This window comes from Rhinopithecus roxellana, chromosome 3 (assembly GCF_007565055.1).
Source record: "Rhinopithecus roxellana isolate Shanxi Qingling chromosome 3, ASM756505v1, whole genome shotgun sequence".
Taxonomy (NCBI): domain Eukaryota; kingdom Metazoa; phylum Chordata; class Mammalia; order Primates; family Cercopithecidae; genus Rhinopithecus; species Rhinopithecus roxellana.
Window position 1 is genome coordinate 43839274 of NC_044551.1, and position 15920 is coordinate 43855193.

Consider the following 15920-nt stretch of genomic DNA (forward strand, 5'->3'; position numbering starts at 1 on the left):
TTCTGAGAGAGCTTCAAGATAAAAATTGTGAAAATGACCTTTACTTTATGCTTTTATTTTCTTGATGTGCTGGCTTGGATTATCATTTTATGCACTATTTATAGTCTTTTTATGGGAAAGCTGACCTTTACTGGAATTTAGGGATGGACAGAATACAAATGTGCAAGCATACTTCTTATGAGCTGGAAAAAAAATCAAAGGAATGATAAACAGATGAGGAGAGTGTGTGTGAAAGATGTCATATGAAGTGTATCTTTCAGGCTAGGGTTTACAAAAACCAATTACAATTTTGTAGCTCTCTAGATTGCTTTATCAGTACTTAAAAATGAAAGAAGATAAGGCAAGTACCTACATGAAATACCCTTCATCAAATAATCCTGTAAATTGTATTACACATACGGGAACTCAATGTAGTAATTAGGTTTTATTTAAAATTATTCCATGTAGGTCTATATTTAAAATGTGCAAACAAAACTGTAACTTCCCCTGTTTTAAAAGTCTGTCACCATGCTTCCCTTTTAATAACGATCTCTAAGTTGGCTTTTGAACCAGTCACTGAAATGTTAGAAAATTATAATTCTTGATTGAGATAAAATGATAAAAGATACTAACAAAATAAAGTGAATATGCTATATGTTAAAATTCTTCCTAAAAGTAAACATTCTCCTGAGAAATGTTTAAATTAGCAGCAATCTTAGACTCACTCCAAATTAAATTAGAATAGTAGAAATTATATTGGTCTGAAACTGTATTTTTCCATTGAAAAGTAGAATGTTTTATTGATAATAAAGTTTCAGTATACTGAACCAATTAAGGGAAGCTTCAAAGACATATAGAATTTCCTTTGTAAAATATATACTCATTTGTTATGCAAGCATAAAAATAAACACATAAATTCAATTTTTTCAATACAGCAAAAATAATACTCTTTCTGGTTCTCTTTGTGTAATAGACAACATTGCACAGCTAGTTGGATGTGGCCATGTGAATAAATTTATCCCCGTGCAATGTCTGGAGCATAATGTATGCCTGTTCTAGGGTGTGGACTAGGAAATCAACAACCAGTTACCTGGAAAGTGTTATGATGAAACTGGCTGAGAATTCAGAATATTGGATATTTGAACAACTGCAGAGGGTACAGCTTCTATGGACTTACTGACTTGGATTTGCTATGGAACAGAAAAACGATTATTTATTTAACAATTACACTTTTTGGTCTGTTACAGCTGTCCAGACTACCTTACCTAATACAATCAAAGAGAAGAAAAAAATATCTTTTAAGCATTCAGTTTCTAGAGTCTCTCTACAATAAAAGTACTACTTCAATGATTGGTTTGTTTGCCCATGAAAGAATTGGAGATTTACATTAATAAAGACAAAGATGACATCACATTACCAAACAAGAGATGTGAGAATCTGATGAAATCAAATGCCTTGAAAATGGACAGTTATATTTGATGATTGTAACCAAGAAGTAAATGTCAATTGCTGTCACTATCAAATCATGCTTTCCATTTTGAAATCAATATTTATTTTTTATTTCTTAATTTTGCCTACTCTTTGATAAAATGTAATAAATGGATAACTGCAATGGACAAAATGTGAGTTATCTTTTTCTCACCCTTTTTCTAATCTCATTTTACTTTACAGAATTGAATGCTACCAACTTGGTTGGCATCTCTCCAGTAAAATTAACTGATAGTTAAAAATAGCCATAGTAATAATAATCTATGAATATAATGGCTACATATAATTCAAATAACTAATTAACATACACTACACGTATTTTTAAAGACTTTTGATTTGAATATTTAACTCTTTTTATTAATGAAAACCTGTCTACATTTATTAGTATATATGCAACTGTTTATTTTAATTTTTTGTTCTATGTCCTAGCCTATTTGGCTATTCAGTACTTCTATTGCAGCATACATATATATGTATATATGCACATATGTGTGTGTACATACATACACAGTGTGTATCTATAGTAGCATATAATTACATATACATTGATATATAATGTGTGTGTGTATAAATATGTGTACACTTAATTTCATGACCCACATTTTATTATTTTACTAATATGTTCAGTATACGCAACTTTCTTGAAAAATGGTTCTCATTCCATGTTCTGGTTCTGTTTGCTTCAGCTTGTCAAGTATTTCTCTTTTTTACTATTTGATGAATTTTTATGTTTCTCTGCAATGATATCAGCTTTATTTAATCATGTTTTATCATCATTTCCTTATGGTCAAATATGTATCATTATCTACCATGAGTGACTAAAGAAGAAGTGCAGGGACATGGTGATAACTTTTTTCCAGAATCCTAACTTTGAAATTTATTTAAAATGAATAACTCTATGTAATTCTCAATGTATTGTATTCTACATCTATTGACTTTGTGCTTCAAGTTTTAAAAAATATACATACATTTCAAATAAACTTACCCTACCTATGGTTGTAATTTCCAGGTGTTATTATAATTTTATTATTCAATTTATCTCTTTTTTTTTTTCTGTCCAACTTTTATTTTAGGTTCAAGGGAACAAATGCAGGTTTGTTACATGGGTAAACTGCATGTTGTGGAGGTTTGGTGTACCAATTACTTTGTCTCCCAGGTAGTGAGTGTATTACCCAAAAGGTAGATTTTTGTTCCTTGACTTCCTCCTACACTCCACCCTCAAGTAGGCCAAAGTGTCTACTGTTCTCTTCTTTGTGTTCATGTGTAAAGTTTAGCTCCCACTAATAAGTGAGAACATATGGTATTTGGGTTTCTGTTCTTGCTGTCCAAAGCAAATTTACAAATTTACAACTTTGCTTAGGATAACGGCCTCTCGTGCCATCTATGTTGCTGCAAAGAACGTGATTTCTTATTTTTATGGCTGCATAGTATTTCATGGTGTATATGTACCACATTATCTTTATCCAACTCACTATTGATGGGCATCTAGTTTAATTCTATGTCTTTGCTATTGTGAACACTGCTGCAATGAACATATGCGTGCATGAGTCTTTATGGTAGAATGACTTACATTCCTTTGGGTGTGTAATAGTTCATTTTCATGATGCTTATAAAGACATACCTGAGACCGGGTAATTTATAAAGAAAAAGAGATTTAATGGGCTCATAGTTCCATGTGGCTAGGGAGGCCTTACAATCATGGTAGAAAGAGGAAGGCACATTTTACATGGCAGCAGACAAGAGACAATGAGAGCAAAGCAAAAGGGCTTCTCCCTTATAAAACTATCAGATCTCATGAGACTTATTCACTACCACGCGGACAGTATTGGGGAAAATGCCCACCTGATTCAATTATCTTCCACCACAAGGTCCCTCCCAAAACACGTGGGAATTATAGGAGCTACAGAGCAACAATTCAAGATGAGATTTGGGTGGGAACAAAGACAAACCATATCATTATGCCCTGACCCCTCCCAAATCTCATGACCTCACATTTCAAAATCAATCATGCCTTCCCAACAGTCCCCCACCGTCTTAACTCATTTCAGCATTAATGCAACAGTCCACAACACTAAGTCTCATCTCAGACAAGGCAAGTCCCTTCCACCCATGAGCCTGTAAAATCAAAAGCAAATTAGTTACTTCCTAGATACAAGGTGGGGTATGGGAATTGGATAAATACACCAATTTCAAATAGAAGAAATGGGACAAAATAAAGGGGGTAAAGACCCCACGCAAGCCTGAAATCCAAAGGGGCAGTCAAATCTTAAAGCTCCAAAATGATCTCCTTTGACTCCGTGTCTCATATTCAGGTCACACTGACGCAAGAGGTGGGTTCCCGTCGTCTTGTACAGCTCCACCCCTGTGGCTTTGCAGGGTACTATCTTCCCTCCTGGTTGCTTTCCTCAGCTGGCATTGACTGTCTGTGACTTTCCCAGATTCACGGTGCAAGCTGTCAGTGGATCTACCATTCTGGAGTCTGGAGGACGGTTGCCCTCTTCTCACAGCTCCACCAGGCATTGAAGAAAAATAGTTCTACTTCTTCTTTTCCAATTGAGAAGCTTTGGATGAGAGTAGATATTCTTGTGTTGTTCCACTACTCAAGGGGAATGGTTCCAGCTATTGCCTATTCAGTATGATGTTGGCTGTGAGGCTGTCTTAAGCAACTCTTATTATTTTGAGATACATCCCTTTAATGCTTAGTTGGTTGAGGTTTTTAACATTAAAGAATGTTGAATTTTATTGAAAGACTTCTCTGAGTATACTGAGATTATCAGCCTTCTCTGCATCTATTGAGACAATGCGTGTGCATATGTGTGTGTATTTTAGTTCTGTTCATGTGACAAATCACATTTGTTGATTCATGTATGTTAAACCAAACTTGCATCACAGGAATAAAGCCTATTTGAGTGTAGTGGATTAGAGTTTTGGTGTTCTGCTGAATTCAGTTTACTAGTATTTTGTTAAGGATTTTTGCATCTTTATACCTCAGGAATATTGGTCAAAGTTTTCTATTTTTATTGTGACCCCTCTAGTGTTTTGGTATCAGGTTGATGCTTGCCTCATAGAAAGAGTTTGGGAGGAGTCTTTCTTTTCAATGTTTTGGAATCGTTTCAGTAGGATTGGTACCAGCTTTTCATATATGTCTGGTACAATTTGACTGTGAATCTGTATGGCAGGTTAAGTTCTGGTTGGTAGGCGTTTTATCACTGATTCAGTATCAGAACCCATTATTGATCTGTTCAGGGTTTCAATTTCTTACTGGTTCAATTTTGAAAGGTTATTTGTAACAACTTATCAATCTATTCTAGGTTTCCTAGTTTGTGTGCATAGGTGTGTTTATAATAGTCTCTGAGAGTATTTTTTTCATTTATTTCTGTATTTCTGTGGGGTTTGTAGTAATGTCCCCTTTGCCACTGCTTGCAGTGTTTATTTGCATCACATCTCCTTTTTCTTTATTAGTCTAGCATTAATCTTATTTATTCTTATGAAGAGTAAACTTTTGCTTTTGATTATCTTTTGTACCAGTTTTCACATCTCAATTTTATTCACTTTAGCTCTGATTATTTATTACTTTTTTATTTTTTTGCTGTCTTTGGAGTTTGTTTGCTTTTTCGTTTTTGCTTTTTGGGAGTTGTGTGCATTTTCGTTTTTAGTTTCTCTCAGTGGGATGTTAGGTTCTTAATTTGATATTTTTCTGACTTTTTGATGTGGGTGTTTTGTGCTATAAATTTTCCTCTTACCACTGCTTTAGCTGTGATCCAGAGATTGTGGTGTGTTGTACCTTCATTTTTATTTGTTTCAAAGATTTCTTGATTTCTGCCTTACTTTCTTAATATACCAAATTGTTACTCAAGAGAAGATTATTTAACTTCCATGTGATTACACAGTTTTCAGAGATCTTATTGTATTGATTGTTATTTTTATTGTGCTGTTGTCTAATGTTGTAGTTGGTTAGATTTCAGTATTTTTGAATTTGTTAAGAATTGCTTTATGGCCCAACATGAGGTAAATTTTAGGGTGCGTGCCATGTGAAGATGAGAAGAATGTATATTCTGTTATTGGCTAGAGTGTTCTGTTGATTTCTGCTATATCCATTTGGTCAAGTATTGTCTTAAGGTCTCAAATATTTTTGTTAGTTTTCTGCCTTGATGATCTCTCTAATACTGTCAGTGGGGTATTGAAATCTCCATACTATTACTGTGTGGTTATGTAACTCTCTTTGCAGGTCTCCAAGAACTTGTTTTATGAATCTGGGTGCTCCAGTATTTGATGCATATATATTTAGGATAGTTAAGTCTTCTCATTGAGTTGAACTCTTTATCATTACATAATACCCTTCTTTGTCCTTTCTGATTTTTGTCAGCTTAAAGTTTGTTTGTGTGAAAGAAAGATAGCAATCCCTGTTTTTTTGTTTTTTTTTTTATTATTATCCATCTGCTTGGTGGATACTTCTCTATCTCTTTATTTTGGGATTATGGGTGTCATTGCATGTGAGATGGGTCTCTTGAAGACAGAATACAGTTGAGTTTTGCTTCTTTATTCAATTTGCCAGTCTACGCATTTAAAGTGGGGCCTTTAGCACATTGATGTTCAAGGTTAATATCAATATGCATATATTTGATCCTGTCATTGTGTTGTTAGCAGATTGTTGTATGCATTTGATTGTGTAGTTGCTTTATAGTGTCAACAGTCTATGTACTTAAGTGTCTTTTTATGATGGTTGGTAATGTGTTTCTTTGTTACTTGTTTTTTTCCATGTTTAACACTCCTTTAAGAGCCTCTTGTAAGACAGATATGGTGATAAGAAATTATTTTAGCATTTGTTTGTCTGAAAGGATTTTATTTCTCCTTTGCTTATGAAGCTTAGTTTGCCTAGATACAAAATTCCTGGTTAGAATTTCTTTTCTTTAAGGATATTGAAACAGGCCTCCAATCTTTTATATTTTGGAAAGATTTTGCTAACAGGGCAGCTGTTGGCCTGATAGGACTCCTTTCATACGTGACTTGCCCCTTCTCTACAGCTGCCTTTAACATGCTTTCTTTCACATTGATCTTGGATAACCTGATAACTATGTGTCTTGAGAATTATCTTCTTTATAGTATGTCACAGGGGGTTCCCTGAATGTTTTCAGTTTGCTTTTTGACCTCTCTAGAAAGGTTGGGGAAATTTTTGTGTGCAATAACCTCTAATACGTTTTCCAAGGTGCTTGCTCTCTCTCTCTTTTTCTGGGATGCCAATAATTCATAGGTTTTGTCACTTTACATAATTCCATATTTCTCAGATGGTTTATTCATTCCTTTTTAGCCTTTTCTATTTATTTTTCTCTGACTGCATTGATTTAAAAGCTGGTCTTTGAGCTCTGAGATTCTTTCCTCAACTTGGTCTATTCTGCTACTAATATTTCCTATTATATTATAAAATTCTTGTTGTGAGTTTTTCTGCTCTAGAAGATCAATTTAGTTCTTTCTTAATATGGCTACTTTGTTTTTCAGCTTTTGAATTATTTTACTGGATTCCTGAGATTCCTTGGATTGGGTTTCAACTTTCTCCTGAATCTAAGTAATCTTCATTGCCCTTCAGATTCTGAATTTTATTTCTATCACTTTAGCCATTTCAGTTTGGTTAAGAACCATTGCTGGGGAATTACTGCAATCATTTGGAAGTAAGGACACACTCTGTCTTTGTTTCCTGAGTTCTCACATTGGTTTTTTTCTTATGTATGTGGGTTGATGATCCTTTAATCTTTGACATTACTGTCCTTTGGATGGGAATTTTTGCTTTTATATCGTTTGATACCTTGAATGTTTGACTATTGTAAAAATTGGGTTCAATTGACTGGCTTTATGTCTGATTTATTTCAAGTGACAAAGGCCCAGCTCAGCATACCTGGACTCCTTGGTCTAACCCTTGGGAAGTGGGACCAAGCTCACAGCTTTGCTCTCTGGCCCCTTGATGTGAAGCCCTGCTACGTTGGATGGGGTGAGGTGTTCTCAGTCTGTTGGCAACAACATTTCAATGAGGGGTGCTGGCAAAAGTGCTTCACTGGGGAAGTGTGGCAGAAAAGTCTGCATGCATGCATGCATGCATGCTGGTGGTAGCAGGGCAGTGAGATTTTGTGCATATGCATGCTGGCAAAGTAGTAATGGGAAAGTGTGGCAAATAAGTGCTCACTGGACCCCTTTTGCAGAAGGTCTCCAGTGGTTAGGTGGGGTCTACAGGCAAGGAGGATATGATGGTGGTCACTACAAAGAAACTTGTTTGGGCATCTGACGGTGTGTTGCAAGCAGTGTTGCTAGACAGAGACTCTTGGAGAGACTGGCAGACAGGCACGCTGTCAGATCAGAGTAGCCCTGTCCCATGAGCAAGATAACCAAGTTCTATTTAGGTTCAACAGTAAGCAAAGCCCAAAGTCACCCAGAGGAGTGTGGCAAGCTTTGTGTGATTGATGTCCCTGGGTATGCTCCACAGCAGCCATTCCCATGCCAATCCCTCTGGGGCCCTGAAGTCCTGTCCCCGCCAACTTGCCAAGAAACTCTCCCTTCCAGCTCAAATGTCCATGGGGGTAATGTGGTCTTCTTTAGGATCCAAATGTCCACGTTGAGTGTAGGCCATTTTATGCCTCTTTAACTTACTCTTTTCCCAGGAACTGCTTTGAGCAAGGAGTCATTCTTGGTACTCAGCAACCCAGTGCAGGGTCCTCAGCTTTCCTGCAATTCAACTCAGGGTCTGCATTCTTTGTCTGTCCACTCTCAATGCCTTTATTCCAAATATCTACATTGAGTTTGCTGGTTTTCCTAATAGTCTTGTCTCTCAGTCTTCCTGGCTACATACAGTCAGCAATGTTGGCTCTTCCAAATTCAACTTGCAATTTACATTGTAATTGTGAGCATTTCCTCTATACATTTATTTCAAAGATAAATTGTTCTTTTCTATTATTTTGTGGAGTTTCATCTAGGTTTTATATACATATAGGTTCTCAGGGTGAGATGTCTTCATTGCATTTCTTCCAGAAAATTTAACATATATGAAATTACCTTTCAGTGTGCAACTATCTATAAATCCTGGAGTTTCTCTCTGCCACCAAATCCTGGAATCGATCCATTGTACACGTATTTAAAATAAAATAAAATTCATAGTTTGTGAAAAATTATTTGACTTTCTAGACACTGTTATAACTTCAAATCCTTGATTTTTTTTATTGTCTCCAAAATGTTGTAGGGCGAAAACCTCATTCTCATAAAGTATGTGAGAAATGATGATGGTTTGAATAAAACTATAACTATATTGGAAGTTTTGAGGCATTCCTGCTTCTGAATAGGTTTTGTAAATACATTTGACAGATCTTGTTGATTTCTGTTGATGCCTGAAAAAGACTAATAATCTCAAGCACTATTGACTGAGCAATTAGGAGGTTTACTTACTATTTACAAAGATAAGCCAAATTATTGGACAAACAGATACAGAAAAAGATAACAAGGAGAGGGTTGTTGGGGGAATCTCATTACGGTCTATGCTCTAAATAGTAACCAGAGCTATATTACTACCCTTTTGAAATGACATTCAACAGTATTGCTCTTCTGCTCAAAACCTCATGATTCATCATATAACAAAGAGCAAAATTGAGGATTATTTTAATAATGTATCAGCTACTAGATGATCTTGTTCCATGTTATTTCTTGCCTCGTTTGCTATTTCTCTCCCTGTAGATCAGTACGTTTCTGCTTCAATTACATGTATTACCTTTGCTTTTGCACTGTCCTTCTGTTTGGAATGCTCTTCCCCAGACTGCTTTATTACTAACTCCCTCACTCATGTCATGTATTTTCTAACTATGTTCTTATTGGTGAGGGTTTCCTGCACCATCCTTACAGCAATTCAATCCCTCATTTCCTAAACTTTTCCTTCTTTCTACTTTGCTTTATTATTTTTTCCATTGTATAGTTGCTATCAAACATTTTCCACTACTCAGTAAATATGTCTTATAAACACAAATATTTTGTTTCATTAATTACATATCACAGCTTCTAAAACCATACTAAAGTGAATAGAAGCTCACAATTTTGTTGAAAGTCTGAAAAAGATACGAGAAATGTCAAGCACATGAGTCTGGAGATAGAGTGCAAACTCTAGGTTTCAGATTGGGAGTCATGAGCATATAGAGCTCTGAAACTAATAGTTTTTTGTTTTTTGTTTTTCCTTTGGCTATACTTCTACCCAAGAAGTGAACAAAGGTGTCTGGGAAGTTTATTAATTATGCCATACTAAGAAATGCTTTTGCAAGTAAGTGTCATATTTTCTTACCACAGCAGGAACAATTCCATGTTTGATGTCTTATGAAGGTTACTTCTGCTTATGCAAACTTAAAACTTAAATGTGTATTTGCTGTGCTTTTCTTAGTGACATATGAAAATTAAAGTTGATTTTGTAACCTATTACTTAATTTGATTATCATGTGAATTCATCTAAGAAAATCCTGGAAAATTTAATGACACAAGGGAGCAGAAGCAGGCATAGCCAGTTAGAAGTGTTCTAACAGCATCCTGTGCCAGGGCCAGTATTTTAAGCATAGCCATAGAAGATTAAGTCTGAGAGTCTGTAAGACCTCTAGTCACATTTTGCTTATTCTAGTTTTATTTTGCTAGAATTTTGATTATGGGGATAAAAAATATTTCTAAGTCATCTAAGCTTTGGTTTCTAGTAACATGTCTACATTGTTTTTACCAAGAATGAATAAACCAAAAAGTATGTATTTTTTTAGCATTGGATTTAGTGATATAACATAGTCACAACTTTATTTAGTACTATTCTTTTCTGCATAAATGATTATATATTTTATTTTAGTGTGTGAGGTTACTGGCCTAAAACTTTTGAAACCACTCAAAATGGAGATTTTATCTCTCTAGCACAAAATGTTATTTAATTACAATGTAGTCTGATTGATGATGGTCAGGGAGGAAAAGATTAAAATAAAATGAGGTAAGAGAAAATAAAATATAGTTAAACCTGATTTTTTCTTCATTAAGAGTATTTTATAAATCTGCATAATAAACAACGTTTTTATTGCATATATGTTCCATACATAAATTCAAAATCTTGGATTCATCCAGTATAAGCCATGTGGCACATTTGAGAGGTAGCTTGATCTTTTAGGCATTTTTTTTTTAATTAAAAGAGGTTTGGAAATGTAACCTGCAATTATATAAAAAATTGTCTCAATTTCAGTAAACAGTTATTTAATCACATGAATTTATCTGTGAGTTCAGTTGACAATTCAATGAAAACTGTCCTCTTTAGAAAAAAAAAAAAAAGTATTTTTTAGTTTGTTTTTATGCTTAGTTCTACTTAAATGGTTTTTTAAATTACCTGCACTGTATCATTTTTCTCTTGAACTCTTCAACTATTTTCCAGAAAGTTACTTATTTAAAAAATCTATTAATCTCTTTCAAATCCTTTAAACCTCAAGACAATTAGGAAATTGTTGACATTGATCCCTCACTTCCTGAATGTAGCCCATTCAAATTGGGTTAATCAGACAAGTCTTGCCCAGAAACTTCCTTAAGCATGTTGAGTCAATAAAGCACTGAGGTTAATAACCAGACCTAATATAGCATATCTATGGATGGCTACAGATATTATCTCTGTATTCCCATGCAGTTTTTAAGACCAGATAAGTTAAGGTTTTAAGAGCAATATATTTGTGATAGACAAGTGTATTTTTCTTTTTTTTTTCTTCTTTTTTTAAATCATACTTTAAGTTCTAGGGTACATGTGCACAACGTGCAGGTTAGTTACATATGTATACATGTGCCATGTTGGTGTGCTGTACCCATTAACTCATCATTTACATTAGGTATATCTCCTAATGCTATCCCTCCCCCTTCCCCCCTCCTCACAATAGGACCCGGTGTGTGATGTTCCCCTTCCTGTGTCCAAGTGTTCTCATTGTTCAGTTCCCACCTATGAGTGAAAACATGCGGTATTTGGTTTTCTGTTCTTGCGATAGTTTGCTGACAATGATGTTTTCCAGCTGCATCCATGTCCCTACAAATATATACATAATTTTAATGAAAGCAAGGAACTGAAATTAGTATAAATGAAATAATATATTACTAGGAAAGAGAAGGAAATACAGTAGGCTCTCTGTATCTGAAGATGCAACCAACTGGAGATAAAAAATATTTGGGAAAAAACAAGAGAAATAAAAATACATTAATAGAAAACAATACAAATTTTAAAGTAATACAGTATAATAAATATTTACATAGTATTTACACTTACATAGGTACTATAAACAATATAGAGACGGTGTACAGTATACAGGTGGAATGCATAGTTAACATGCAGATACTATGCCATTTATATAAGACTTGAGCATCCCTGAATTTTGGTGTCCACGAGAGTTCTGATCCAATTCTCGATGTATACCAAATGATTCTATGCGTTTTCTGGACTGAGTGTAGAGTAGAACCTAGAGCTGGATTAAAAAAAAAAAAAATTAAAATGTCATTAAGTGACAACAATTTTCCTTAAGTGGAACTGAAAAGAAAAGCAGACTAAAATTGTGTTTTACTCTACTAAACTACACTTATTGTCATTAAGTTAAACAATGTTAAAGAGAATCTTGGTCTAAACTTTCAACCTTATCTTTTCAAACATTCCTCTTTCATTTCTACAATAAATACAATGTTATTTAATTTATAGAGGTTTCCAGTAATGTCTTCTTTTTGCAAGTTACCACAGGCAAAGTGTTCAATACTGTCAATTATTATTTCTCCTTTACTTCAAAATACTTAAAAGAATTACAAATGCTTTATATTATGTTGTTCAGTCTGTCACTATGTTAAATGGTTTCTTGTGCAAGCAAAGATTAGTAGGCTTATGCCAATGCCCTTGATTTTTTTGAGTAATTTTTCTATTGTATGTTACTTTAAGAAGAGAACATTTGATAGTTAAATTATTTCTCACTATCAAATGTATAGTTGCAATTAAGAAGTTTTATGGACTTTTAAAGGTGGTGATTTAGTGTGAATACAGACTCATCTGAAATAAACGCTCAGATATATAGTTGGGTCTATAATGTATATGTAAGCTAGACATGGAAGCACAAACTCAAAGAGGCCAAAAAAAAAAAAAAAAAAGAAATGAATAAACAAAGTTGTAAAGATTAAAACATAATTTTTGCATATTTTGAAAAAATACTAGTCAAATTTATTATTTAGTTTGTATTGAAGTAGTATAGAAGGCTATATTTGATCACAAAATAATATTTGATTAAAAATGGTAGTATTCATTCCTTGATCTGTAATTAAATTGTGAAACATGCTGGCATGATTTAAAATAAAGGTCTTGGTACCCAGCAGCAGCAGAGAATTATTAATTGCAAAGCTTTGCATTCTGCCCTGTCAATCAGCAGAAGTCCATAATCAATCAGTTAGTTGGCATTGGAATCAAAGTCAAATAGGAAAATAATTTCTGCTTAGCTATAATAAAGTACATTCCCTTTTTTCAGTGGAAAACAACTGAATGGTTTTTTATCATGAATAAAATTTAATTTTGAATATGCATGCCCACTACCAGTTTAGTGATCTACCATTTCACTAGTTTTCCTTTCTAATTAAAAAAAAATGGTTTAACAGCTCTACTAAAGTATAATTGATGCATGAAGAGTCATATATATTTAATGTGCACAATACCATGCCTTTAGACATTGGCAAAAACTTGTGATATCATCAGCACAATGAAAGTAATAGATATCTAACAGCTTCCAGAGTTTCCTGTGTCTTTTTGTCTTGGTGGTGGTGGTGGTGGTCTCAATGTTACCGTTTTGTGGGGTGTTGCGGTAGTAGAACACTTAACATGGAATCTATTCCGCTAATAAACTGTGATGTGCTCAGTACTGTATGCTAACTATAGGTACTATGCTGTAGATGAGATCTCTGGAACCTACTCATCTTGCATAACTGAAACTTTATGCAAATTGAACAACTCCTCATTTCCTTCACCCCCATAGCCCCTGGCAACTATTATTGCCTTCTGTACTTTCACGAGTTTGACTGTAACAGATATCTCATATACGTGGAATTATTCAGTATTTGTCCTTGTGTGACTGGCTTATTTCACTAGTATAATACTCTCCAGGTTCTTTCATGTTGTTGCAAATCACAAGCTTTTCTTCATTTACAAGGTTGAATAATAGTACATTATATTTATGTGCCACATTTCCTATATCCATTTATTTGTGGATAGATACTTGAGCTGTTTTCACATCTCGGTTATTTTGAATGATGCTGTAATAACATGGAAGTGCAGATATTTATTTGACATAATAATTTCAATTCTTTGGGATATCAGAAATGGGATTATTGGATAATATGGTATTTCTATTTTTAAATTTTTGAGGGTCCACCATAATGTTTCTAACGTCTAGGTATCATTTTATATCGTCACCAGCAGTGCAGAGGATTAAAATTTCTCCACATGTTCACTAATGATTAGCTTTTGTTGTTTTGATAACAGCCATTCTAACAGGTATGAAGTACTATCTCATTGTGGTTTTAATTTGCATTTTACTGATAATTAGTGATGTTAAGAATTTTTTCATATATCTGTTGGCCATTCATATGTCTTCTTTAGAGAAATGTCTGCCCAAGTGTTTCACCGATTCGTTAATAAGATCATAGGAATTCCTTACAAATGTATGTATTTTGAAAATTAACTTCTTATCAGATGTGTGGTTTGCAATTATTTTCTCCTGTTTTTGTTATTGCTCCTGTCATTCTGTTGATTGTGTCCTTTGGTGTGTAGAAGATTTTCGGTGTGATGTAGTACCACTTCTCTATTTTTACTTTTGTTTCCTGTGCTAGTTTTCTAAACATTTTCTTTCTTTTTTTTTTTTTTGAGATGGATTCTTTCCCTGTTGCCCAGGTTGGAATGTGCAATGGCGTAATCTCAGCTCATGGCAACCGCTGCCTCCCGGTTTCAAGCGATTCTCCTGCTTCAGCCTCCTGAGTAGCTGGGATTACAGGCATGCACCACCACGTCTAGCTCATTTTTTGTATCTTTAGTACAGATGCGGTTTCACCATGATGGCCAGGCTGGTCTCAAACTCCTGACCTCGTGATCCACCTGCCTCAGCCTCTCAAAGTGCTGGAATTACAAGTGTGAGCCACCGCATGGCTAAATGTTTTCTTAGCTAAATATGCTTGATTCATTTTCAACTTCCTCTGTGTTTTATAGTGTTATACCTTCTCAAACATCTTTCTAGTTTTCCTAAGTGAAAAATAATAAAAATGCTGCATACCTATAGCCTAAATTAGAATGTTGGAGAAATGCATTTTTCTTAATAAATAATATTGTTCAGAATCCAGACAGACAGTTGACCCATGAATATTTCAGTTTCATTGTTGGTTGTGTTTGAGTGATTTATATTTACATTCCTATATTGAAAGAACAAACACATTCATAATATTAGCTAGAGTAAAATAGCTGCATTTTATTAGATACATTTTGTATGACTTCAATTTTATAAACATTTTCTACACAATAAAGAATATATTATCTGATATTGATGTAACTATGCACAGATGTTAATGCTTTAAGGCTGCTGGATCTATCAATGTATATTTAAGAAACAATACAATGCTTTTATATAAAAGGTATATTGAGTTGTACATATGAACATAATTTTAATTCTCATTTTTATTTGCCAGTTAATATATCTTATTTATCTTACATCATTTCTGATTTTTTAAAGTTGCCAATGCTAGAATAAAATATTTTAAAATTCTACTATCTTGTACTAAACTCCTTTCTCTTCTAATATTTTTCCTGTATAAATTAGTCAGGATTCTTTAGAGAAACAGAGACAATGGGATATCTATGCGTATATTAGAAGGGTCTTATTTTACAAGTTATTTCATGGGACTATGCAGGCTGAGAAGTCACACGATCTGTCACTGCAAATTGGAGACCCAGGAAAGCTAGTGATGTAATTTAATCTGGATCCAAAGGTCTGAACAACAGAAGAGCCAACGGTATAACTCTTGGTCAAAGGCCAAATGCCTGAGAACCTGGGGACAGGATAGGAGATGGTCCCCTGGTTTATGTATCAGAGTCTGAAGCCCTGAGACCTGAAAAAGCTGATGTCCCAGGGCAAGGGAAGAGAGACATCCTAGCTCAGTGAATTCACCCTTCCTCTACTTTTTTGCCCTATGTTGGTCCTCAAGAGATTGTGTGATGCCTGCTCACATTAGTGAGAATGAATATTTTTTTGATGAGTTAATTGACCCAAATGTTAATCTCTCCTGGAACACATCCTCACAGACACACCTAGAAATGTTTCACCAGCCATCTGGGTATCTGTTAACCTAATCAAGTGGGCACATAAAATTAAACATCACATTGTGTGTATATTACATTAATTATAAAAAAGTTTTAAATTAGACATACT